Genomic DNA, 10,000 nt, shown 5'->3' with positions numbered 1-10,000 from the left:
GATTCCCTTTCGACGGGAGGCCGGCCGCTTTTTTTTTGTTTGGGCTTTTGATTCGATTCGATTCGATTCGCTTTCCTTTCACCTTTCATAACGGATCCGGCGCCTTCGGGAAGACTTTCGCCCGCGTCTTAGGACCGACTGACCCGTGCTCGACCGCCGTTGGCACGGAACCCTTCTCCACTTCGGTCTTCGAAGGTCTCGTTCGAATATTTGCTACTACCACCGAGATCTGCACCCGCGGTCGGCTCCACCCGGGCTCGCGCCCTAGGCTTCCGTGCTCGCCGCGGCGCCCTCCTACTCGTCGCGGCATCGTTTCGGCGCGAAAGTTCATCGCTCCTCGCCGCGACGGTCCGGCATCGGTCCGTCGCTCCAGCGCCATCCATTTTCGGGGCCGGTCGATTCGGCAGGTGAGTTGTTACACACTCCTTAGCGGATTCCGACTTCCGTGGCCACCGTCCTGCTGTCTATATCGACCGACACCCTTTCGGGGATCTCATGGGCGTCGCGTTAGGCACCTTAGCCGGACGTTTGGTTCATCCCACAGCGCCAGTTCTGCTTACCAAAAGTGGCCCACTTGGCACTCGCATTCGAGGTGACCAACCGCCCAGCGAAGCGTGCTGGCGGCGGCGGCCGGATGGGTCGGCTCCGTCGTTCGGGAGAGTCGGCCCGTTCCACCCGTTCCGAGTCGAGAGTAGGTCGAGGCCGTGAACGGCCCCGGGGCCTCCAATCGTTCGCTTTACCGGATGGAATTGCGACGATCGAGCGCCAGCTATCCTGAGGGAAACTTCGGAGGGAACCAGCTAACTAGACGGCTCGATTGGTCTTTCGCCCTACACCCGGTTCCGACGATCGATTTGCACGTCAGAGGCGCTTCGGACTTCCACCAGAGTTTCCTCTGGCTTCATCCCGACCGGCGTGGATCGCCATCTTTCGGGTCCCTGGTCGCTCGCTACGCCAGAGTCGGCCGAGTCGTACTCGGAAAAAGGGGAAACCGACCCGGGGGTGATGCGCCCGCGCGCAGCGCCTAAACTCGACGACAAAATAGGACTAGTTCAAGCCGCGGGATCTCACCGATGGGCGGAAGGAGGATATGGAAGCTGGCGCCCGGCAATTCCCCTTTTTGGATGATGCGCCGGTCCCTCTCGGGGAGGAGGGAAAAACAACCCGCACGTCAGCCACGAGCCTTCCCTCTCTATCTCTCTCGGGAAGAGAGAAAAAAGGAAAAGTTGCGGGCACCGCAGCAGCGACGGCGGAAGGCCGAAAACGCCGCGCCGGCGGGATCGGGCACGGCTCGGAGGCGGGTGAGGCGAGGAGAAGACGACGGCACGAGACCGACGACACCCCCCGACGACCCCCGGACGACTTTGCCACGACACCTCTCCCGATCGACGCCCTCCTACACGCTCTCTCGCTTTCGCTTCGCCTTCGGGGTTAGTCCGAGGTGGCCCCTACGACTCGCGGAACGGCCAGGACTCCTCGGTCCGTGTTTCAAGACGGGTCGGGTGGGTTGCCGATGCACGTCGCTGACCCGGGGTGGCGGGCGGCTCGAGTAAAAAAGCGTCGCCGAGCGACCTCTCCGGAAACGGAAACGGGCGCGGGCGGGGTTGCCCCGACAAGAACCCGAAACGTCGGCGAGGTGCGTGACGGCGAGGCCGCGCCAGTCCTATCCCGCCTCTCATCGCGCACGCGCCGAGACGGTGGGGCGCCTAAGGAGCGACACACAGAGTGCGTCGCCCGCACGCGACTTCCGGCGGGATCAAAACGGACCGGCTCGCCACGTGTAACGGATCGTGTCAGATTTCCTCCGTTCCCGGCAGAAAGGGGCAGTTACGTTCGCGGGGCCGACGGCCGGTGGCCCCCGACTTCACAAGGTGGGAAGACGGGGGTTTTCAGGGTGATGAAACGCCTGCCGCCTACGGAAAAAAACCCGCGTGTTCGACCTGCACGCCGGGAACGGGTCGCGACGACGGACCGGAGGGGAAGTGCGTCCGGTGCCGGCCGCGCGGAGGTCGCGCCGAAGCGCCCGCGCCATGATTACGCCGAGCGATGATGAAGGGACGGGTGCAGCGGAGTCGCGCGCGGAGGGAGCAGGAGGAAAGAAGAAGCGGCGGCGACGGATGCGGCGGGTTAGGGCCCGGCGGCAGCAGCGATCGAGAGGACGAGTCCCCTCCGTCGCAGCCAACCGACGCAGCCACCTACCGACGCCACGGTCGTCACCACGTTTCCCTTCCCGCTATCCACGCGGCCCGTCTCCTTCGTCGGCGACGCGGGCACAAAAGCTGGAACCGCGGGGAACGAGTCCCCCGCGGACACGACGAACGACGACCTGTGCCGCGACGGCCTCTCTTTCAAGAACACACATCGAGTTTGGGCTCGAGCCTAGGCAGCACCGGACTGAGTCCCCCGCGATCGCGGTGAGCGGTCCCACCCGTTTACCCCTGGGCGGTTTCACGTTCTCTTGAACTCTCTCTCCAAAGTTCTTTTCAACTTTCCCTCACGGTACTTGTCGACTATCGGACTCGTCCGGTATTTAGCCTTGGATGGAGCTTACCACCCGATTTGGGCTGCGTTCCCAAGCAACCCGACTCTCGGATCGAAGGCCGTCGCTCGCCGTCCGCACCGAATGGGCCTGGCACCCGCCGCGGGCGGCCCCGATCGAGGGAACTCCGAACTATGCGAGACGAAAACGAACGCTGCCTTCGACCCATGCGCCACACGTCCCGAAGCCTTTTACTTGCGACGGGATTCGGCGTTGGGCTTCTCCCGGTTCACTCGCCGTTACTAAGGGAATCCCGGTTGGTTTCTTTTCCTCCGCTTAGCGATATGCTTAAAGTTCAGCGGGTCGTCTCGTCCGAGCCGAGGGCGGCGGTTTTTAGTAGAGTGTGGTGTTTGGAGGAGAGGAATCTCGATCGGTACCCTCCGTGTGACGACGGCTGGCCGATATAGCGCCCGTCCGACCGAAAATGAAGAAGCCAACAATTAAAAAAAAGCCTGGGTCCTCCCCATCCGACGTTGCCTACGACGCGGCCACCTTTTACGGTGGCGACGGCCGTGCTCGTCGCGCTGCTCGAGGCGTCGCTGAGAGACACCTTCATGAGGCAGAGAGCGAGACGAGCAGGCGGCGCTTACGTCGGCAGTCGGTTAGGTCGGTGCTTTTTTTTTTGTTTTGTTCTCCCTTCGGCTGCTTTCGGACAGACTCCTCCTGCTCCTCCTCCACAGTGTTTCTTCACGCGCGGTCGAAAAGGGAAAAGACTCCGCGGTCTGCCAGCGGGAGACGAAGAGGAGGCCGGAGAGGGTTTTAAAAAAAAAAAGACATTGAAAGGAGTCAATTCTTTTTTTATTTTTCTTCCCCCTCGTCACTCGCTCCTGCGACGTCCCGGTTACCACCGTGCCGAGGACCGGGCGGGCACGGGACGGCAAGATGTCGTTTCGTTAACGGAGAAAGACATGTAACGTTCCGCCTCTCGACCGGACGTGGCCCCGAGACAAGGGATCTCGGGGCCGCAATGTGCGTTCGAGGTGTCGATGTTCACTGAGTCCTGCAATTCGCATCAGTTCTCGCGGCTGGCCGCGCTCTTCATCGACGGACGAGCCGAGTGATCCCCCGTCCAGGGTTCAGCACTTTGGGTTTTTTATATTAGTTTTTGTTTATATAGATTTAGTAGTGTGCGAGGAGGTCTGTGCGAGGAGGCGTGACGGCATTGCAATGTCGCGAGTAGTTTGTTTTTTAGCTAGCGGCGGTGGCACAGCGGCTGCAAAAAAACAAAAAACGATAAAGCGGCGACAAGGCAAAGAAGAAGCGGCCATCACTTGCGGTGGGCGAAAAAACAAACAGGTGGTAAGACGCGGAAGCAAGCAAGAAGAGCTGGGGCTTTAAAACCTCCGCGTCACCACAAATCTATCTCTCGCTCCGCCTTTTATAGGTTTGTTTGCGCGCATTCGAGGCGTTGACGCCGACAGACAGAGGAGGTAGGCCGGAAAACAACAAACCAGTCTCGAACGGGGAAAACGGTAATGATCCTTCCGCAGGTTCACCTACGGAAACCTTGTTACGACTTTTACTTCCTCTAAACGATCGGGTTCGGTCGTCTTCTCCAGGGCATCGAACGCCGAGGCGTAGATGCACGAGTGTCGTGACGGACACGTCGCGCACTGCACGGCGGCGTCGTCGGCCAGATCCGAGGACCTCACCGGACCGTTCGATCGGTAGTAGCGACGGGCGGTGTGTACAAAGGGCAGGGACGTGATCGACGCGGGCTGTTGACCCGCGCCTACCGGGAATTCCTCGTTCACGGGGTTGGTTACAGGCCCCGATCCCTATCACGGGAGGTGGTTCAGAGGTTTCCCAACCCTCTCGGGCCGGGGCGAAGTCCCCGCTGATACCTCCAGTGTAGCGCGCGTGCGGCCCCGGACATCTAAGGGCATCACAGACCTGTTATCGCTCCGCCTCGTGTGGCTTTCTGCCACCCGTCCCTCTAAGAAGTGCGTGAGAAAACCGACCCGGACCCGAGCGCCACGGAGGACGCCGAGCCCGCCGTAAAAATCACTGACATCGGCGCACTAGTTAGCAGGCCGGAGTCTCGTTCGTTATCGGAATCAACCAGACGGATCGCTCCACCAACTAAGAACGGCCATGCACCACCACCCACCGAATCGAGAAAGAGCTATCGATCTGTCAATCCTACCGGTGTCCGGACCGGGTGAGTTTTCCCGTGTTGAGTCAAATTAAGCCGCAGGCTCCACTCCTGGTGGTGCCCTTCCGTCAATTCCTTTAAGTTTCAGCTTTGCAACCATACTCCCCCCGGACCGAACTCTGGTTTCCCGCAGGCTACCCGCCGGGTCATGGAAGCGAACGCCGGCGGATCGCCGGTCGGCATCGTTTACGGTCGGAACTACGACGGTATCTGATCGTCTTCGAACCTCCGACTTTCGCTCTTGATCGAGGAAAACGTGCTTGCCACACGCCATCGCTGCAGTTCGTCTTGCGACGATCCAAAGAATTTCACCTCTAACGTCCGCAATACGAGTGGCCCCGACCGCTCCCTTCGATCATTGCCTCGCCGTAGACGGAGACCGACAGACGTAGACGAGGCCCTCTTCCATCATTCCATGCTTATCGTATGCAAGCTTGAACAGCCCGCTCTGAGCACTCTAATTTTTTTCAAAGTGAACGTACCGGCCGCCGCGGACACTCGGTTAAGAGCACCCTTGGAGGAGAAACCGCCGACCGCAACACGCGCGCAGACAAGACACGAAGCAGGGGACTCGGAGCGGACCGGGGGGTTCAAAAAAAAAGAGGAACGCGCGGAAAGGGAGAGGGAGAGAAGCGCGGGGGTCAGAGTGCGGGGATGCGAATGAACGCACCCAAACACACACACGTAGCACCCCCCCGTTAGACTACTCCCGGAACCGAACCGACGACCACTTGTTTTTTTTTTCCCGGATCCCGATCACGACCTCCTCGTCCACCTCGCCGGCAGGACCGCGTGGCGGGTATGCTAGCGGTTGACACCGGCGGAAAGGGCCGGGGAATGCGAACGGACGACCAAAGTCAACGACGGACGATGGCGCCGCCGCCCCGGGGCCGCTTGCGCGACCACGAACCCGAGTTCGGACTACGAGCTTTTTAACCGCAACAACTTTAATATACGCTACCGGAGCTGGAATTACCGCGGCTGCTGGCACCAGACTTGCCCTCCGGTGGTCCTCGTTAACGGATTTGAAGTGTACTCATTCCGATCGCGGGGCCTCGACAGAGTCCCGCGTCGTTATTTTTCGTCACTACCTCCCCGTGCCGGGAGTGGGTAATTTGCGCGCCTGCTGCCTTCCTTGGATGTGGTAGCCGTTTCGCATGCTCCCTCTCCGGAATCGAACCCCGATTCCCCGTTACCCGTAGTAAACCACGGTAGGCACTTAACCGACCGTCGACAGTTGATAGGGCGGACCCTCGAGAGACCCGTCGCCGGCGTGGAAGCTCGTGCGATCGACCAGTGAGTTATCCAGAGTCACCAAAGCGGAGCGCGCCGCCCTATGAGCCCGCCACCGAACGGACCCGCGAGCGGGAACGCCGACGACGGGAGGACGGAATGACGCGCATCGGTCTCAGTCTAATATGTAGCGCCGCGACCCGGAACGGCCGACGCGGGTGCCAGCGCGCGAGGCGTGGCGACGACGGCGCGCCGACCGATCGCGGCCTGTGTCACATGTATTAGCTCTAGAATTGCCACAGTTATCCATCGCCTCCGAGGAGGAATACGGTCCCGAGGATTAGGTCCGGTTCCTGAGCCATTCGCGGTTTCGCCGTTCTAATGCGTGGCGTGAACTTACACTTGCATGGCTTAAGCTTTGAGACAAGCATATGACTACTGGCAGGATCAACCAGGTATCGTTGGAATTTGGGACTTTGTTTCGACAGAACGACAGACCGACCGACCGACCGACCGACATAAGACAGACAACTACAACGACGGGCACGTGTTATTTATTTTTCGAGGGGGTTCGCCGTCAGTAGAAGCGCGCTGCCCGCGCTGATGGCCTCTTTTTTGTTTCTCCCCTGACTTGGACCGAGACCGAGACTCAAAGAACGAAAGCGACCAACGTCGACAACAACAACGACAACGGCACCCTTGACAGCGATACATACGACAAACGACAAGCAGCACGACGGCAGTGCACACGGACATCGAGGGTCAAGGTGCAGACTGAACTCGCCGAGGTCGTCGTCATCGTGGTCGCCATCGATTCCGTCTCGTCGTCGTCGTCGTCAACGTCCACGTCACAGCCGGCCGAGAAGAGAGAACAGACGACAGCGTCGACAACAACAACATCGACAACGGCACCCTTGACAGCGATACATACGACAAACGACAAACAGCACGACGGCAGTGCACACGGACATCGGAGGTCAAGGTGCAGACTGGAATCGTCGAGGTCGTCGTCATCGTGGTCGCATCGATGCCGTCTCGTCGTCGTCGTCGTCGTCTTCGTCGTCGTCGTCGTCGTCATCAAGTACACCGACCGGACCGAGACGAGAGAGCAAGCAACAACGTCGACAACAACAACGACAACGGCACCCTTGACAGCGATACATACGACAAACGACAAACAGCACGACGGCAGTGCACACGGACATCGGAGGTCAAGGTGCAGACTGAACTCGTCGAGGTCGTCGTCATCGTGGTCGCCATCGATGCCGTCTCGTCGTCGTCGTCGTCTCCGTCGTCGTCGTCGTCGTCGCCAACGTCAACGTCAACATCACAGCCGTCATCGGGGAGGAGCTGGACCAGGGCAGCGGCGGCGTAAATTTTCCCGTCACCTTCGTCGTCGCCTTCGTCGACCGACCGACCGACCGGCGTCGTGTTCGTGCTCGGAAAACCGAGGAGAGACAACGTGCACATGGCGCGTTCTCGCAAGCGGCTCCTCGGTCCGATTTTTTTGGGCGGCTTTTTCGAGCTTTTTTTTTTTTTCTCACCCTTTCGTCCGTGCGACGGCGAACGTTAGGGGAAAAAAAAAAAAAAAAAAACGACAACAACGCGGCGGACCGGGCGAACAACATCGTCGACACACACGACATTGACGACCGGTCCCCCTTTTCACAATCGCATCGAGATAAAAACGAACGAGTCCGATTCGAGCACCGAGTCGCGAGCGGGAGGACTGTCGGTGCAAGTATCGATCACTGACGTGAGCGCTTCGCCGGACAGAGGATGGCTCATCCGGCAGCCGTGCAAATCGACGGTATGGGAAGAACGAACAAGAAGAGCAACGACTTGATCGGCGGCTTGGGAACTGCGGACGGTGAAAACGGGTTAATCGACTGCGACCACGACTGCTCGATCGATCTTCTTTGGCGCTAACAAAGGTGGAGGTGGCGCAAGAAGGGACTAGCGCTATCACCGTCCACGTATCAGAAGATGCGGCGGCAGACGTCGACGCTTATGCGTTGTCGGACGAGAAGTCGCTGCAGCACGTGTACCGCGAGCGGGACGTCCAAGGTTTTGCCAGACGGAAAGAAATCGGGTGTCAGCGAACGTTCACACGGCTGTGAGATCGGACGCTGACAGGAGTAGGAGGCGGCAGGCAGGCGGCGGTTACGGCGGCGGCGCCTGCTGCTGCTCATCCTCCTGTTTGCTGCGGCGACTTCCAGGACGGGAGAGCATCGAACAACGTACGTATGGTTACAAGGGGATCAGGATCTACATAGTGCATCCCCCGCGGCTATTTTTGTTTGTTTGTTCGCTCGTTCGTTAATTCGTTCGTTCGTTCGTTCGTTCGTTACAATGTACGTTTTTCCGTTCGACGGCGGCAGAGAGCGGCGGCGTTTCTCCCTAATCCGGAGGATTTATCGGTCGCACAGCGATGGGTCGTTCGGCCGATCATCGAAAGATTCGCAGGTAGTGGTTGAATGGCAGAACGGCAGCAACAACAGCGGCGGCTGAGAGCGGCGAACGCTGAGGCGGAAGCAGAAGCTGCAGCAAACGTATCGGCTAAACATGGTGGACATAGATATGGCTGGACGACGCGGGTACCACGACGACTATGGAACCAGGAAAAGGAGCCGTTAGTTGTTCCAACATATCGTTCGACACGTCGAGCAGCCCCTAGGTCCACGGAGAAGCACACACACGTACCACGTATTATAACCTAACGACGATGAGCGGGCGCACGGTTGGCAGGAACGAAGGCGGCGGATCAAAACAAGTTGGAGCGCGGCGACAGCGATAACGGTGACAGCCCTAGGCGGCGGAGATGCCACTTTCTGACGCCTTTGCGACAAGCCCGTAGAGACGTTCCGGACCACCACGAGGCAAAGAGTCGCTGCTCCGACGAACCGACACACCAAAGTGTGCTTCCTACCGAACATGTTTTATAAAACTTTCAAACTGGAAAACCCCAGAAATGGTGTTGGTATTCGTCCAGACCCACCTCCGACACCTGAAAATGGTGGTCAAAAAAAACGTCGATTATACGAAGCGACATTTCTGGTCGGCGATTTTCCAGTTTTACGCCTACTGCCACATGGGGATGTCGGTAGGCGTCGCAAAGTGCCTTCTCGACGCCTAGGCACACCAGGACTTTGTCATTTTTTTCCCCCTCGACATTCCTGGTCCGGTCTATTCCGATTTTACACCTACCGCCATGTGGGGGTGGCAGTAGGCGTCGAAAAGTGCCTTCTCGACCGCTAGCGACACCACTACTTTATCGAGCTCTGGAGGCCCGCACACCGACCCGGGGGCCGCGGAGTCGACCCCGGGGGCCTCCTGGCGTCGCCGCCGCTCACTTGGACGCCTTCCGCAACCTGTGGTCCCGCTCGGGGCCGCCGGGAGCCTCGCCGACCTGACCGGTGTCGGTAGGCGTCTGGAAGCGCCCGGCCGACCTGGACGAGGTCCCCCTGGCCCCCGGGGGACACCCCTTAGTTGGATGGGGGTGCTGTCCCGGGCACACATGCAACCCGCGGCCGCCTACCGACAGCCCCCTTCGCTCGATCGCTACTCCTTTCCAACATATGTCGGAGAAGCCGGGCGGTTGTGAAACCCCAGAAATGGTGTTGGTATTCGTCCAGACCCACCTCCGACACCTGAAAATGGTGGTCAAAAAAAAACGTCGATTATACGAAGCGACATTTCTGGTCGGCGATTTTCCAGTTTTGCGCCTACCGCCATGTGGGGGTGGCAGTAGGCGTCGAAAAGTGCCTTCTCGACCGCTAGCGACACCACTACTTTATCGAGCTCTGGAGGCCCGCACACCGACCCGGGGGCCGCGGAGTCGACCCCGGGGGCCTCCTGGCGTCGCCGCCGCTCACTTGGACGCCTTCCGCAACCTGTGGTCCCGCTCGGGGCCGCCGGGAGCCTCGCCGACCTGACCGGTGTCGGTAGGCGTCTGGAAGCGCCCGGCCGACCTGGACGAGGTCCCCCTGGCCCCCGGGGGACACCCCTTAGTTGGATGGGGGTGCTGTCCCGGGCACACATGCAACCCGCGGCCGCCTACCGACAGCCCCCTT

The 10,000-nt window shown here is 59.9% G+C and overlaps 2 non-coding genes and 1 pseudogene across 2 annotated transcripts in view; all 3 read right to left on the bottom strand.

Annotated features, from left to right (window-relative positions):
- The window catches only part of LOC145272021 (large subunit ribosomal RNA), a 5,714-nt gene extending 2,849 nt beyond the window's left edge, over nucleotides 1–2,865 (bottom strand). Inside the window, exon 1 of the ribosomal RNA XR_013866140.1 lies at nucleotides 1–2,865. This exon is cut by the window's left edge and continues 2,849 nt beyond it. This is a non-coding gene — a ribosomal RNA (large subunit ribosomal RNA).
- Nucleotides 2,866–3,458: 593 nt separating this feature from the next.
- LOC145271484 (5.8S ribosomal RNA) lies at nucleotides 3,459–3,616 on the bottom strand. The gene has a single exon (XR_013865898.1). It is a non-coding gene; the product is annotated as a 5.8S ribosomal RNA (ribosomal RNA).
- A 396-nt stretch (nucleotides 3,617–4,012) lies between these two features.
- LOC145272011 (small subunit ribosomal RNA) lies at nucleotides 4,013–6,385 on the bottom strand (annotated as a pseudogene).
- Nucleotides 6,386–10,000: the final 3,615 nt, after the last annotated feature.

This window comes from Euprymna scolopes, chromosome 46 (genome assembly GCF_053919585.1).
Source record: "Euprymna scolopes isolate OS-2025 chromosome 46, ASM5391958v1, whole genome shotgun sequence".
NCBI lineage: Eukaryota > Metazoa > Mollusca > Cephalopoda > Sepiida > Sepiolidae > Euprymna > Euprymna scolopes.
Note: the sequence above shows the minus strand (reverse complement) of the source record. Positions and strands in the feature narration are given on the sequence as shown.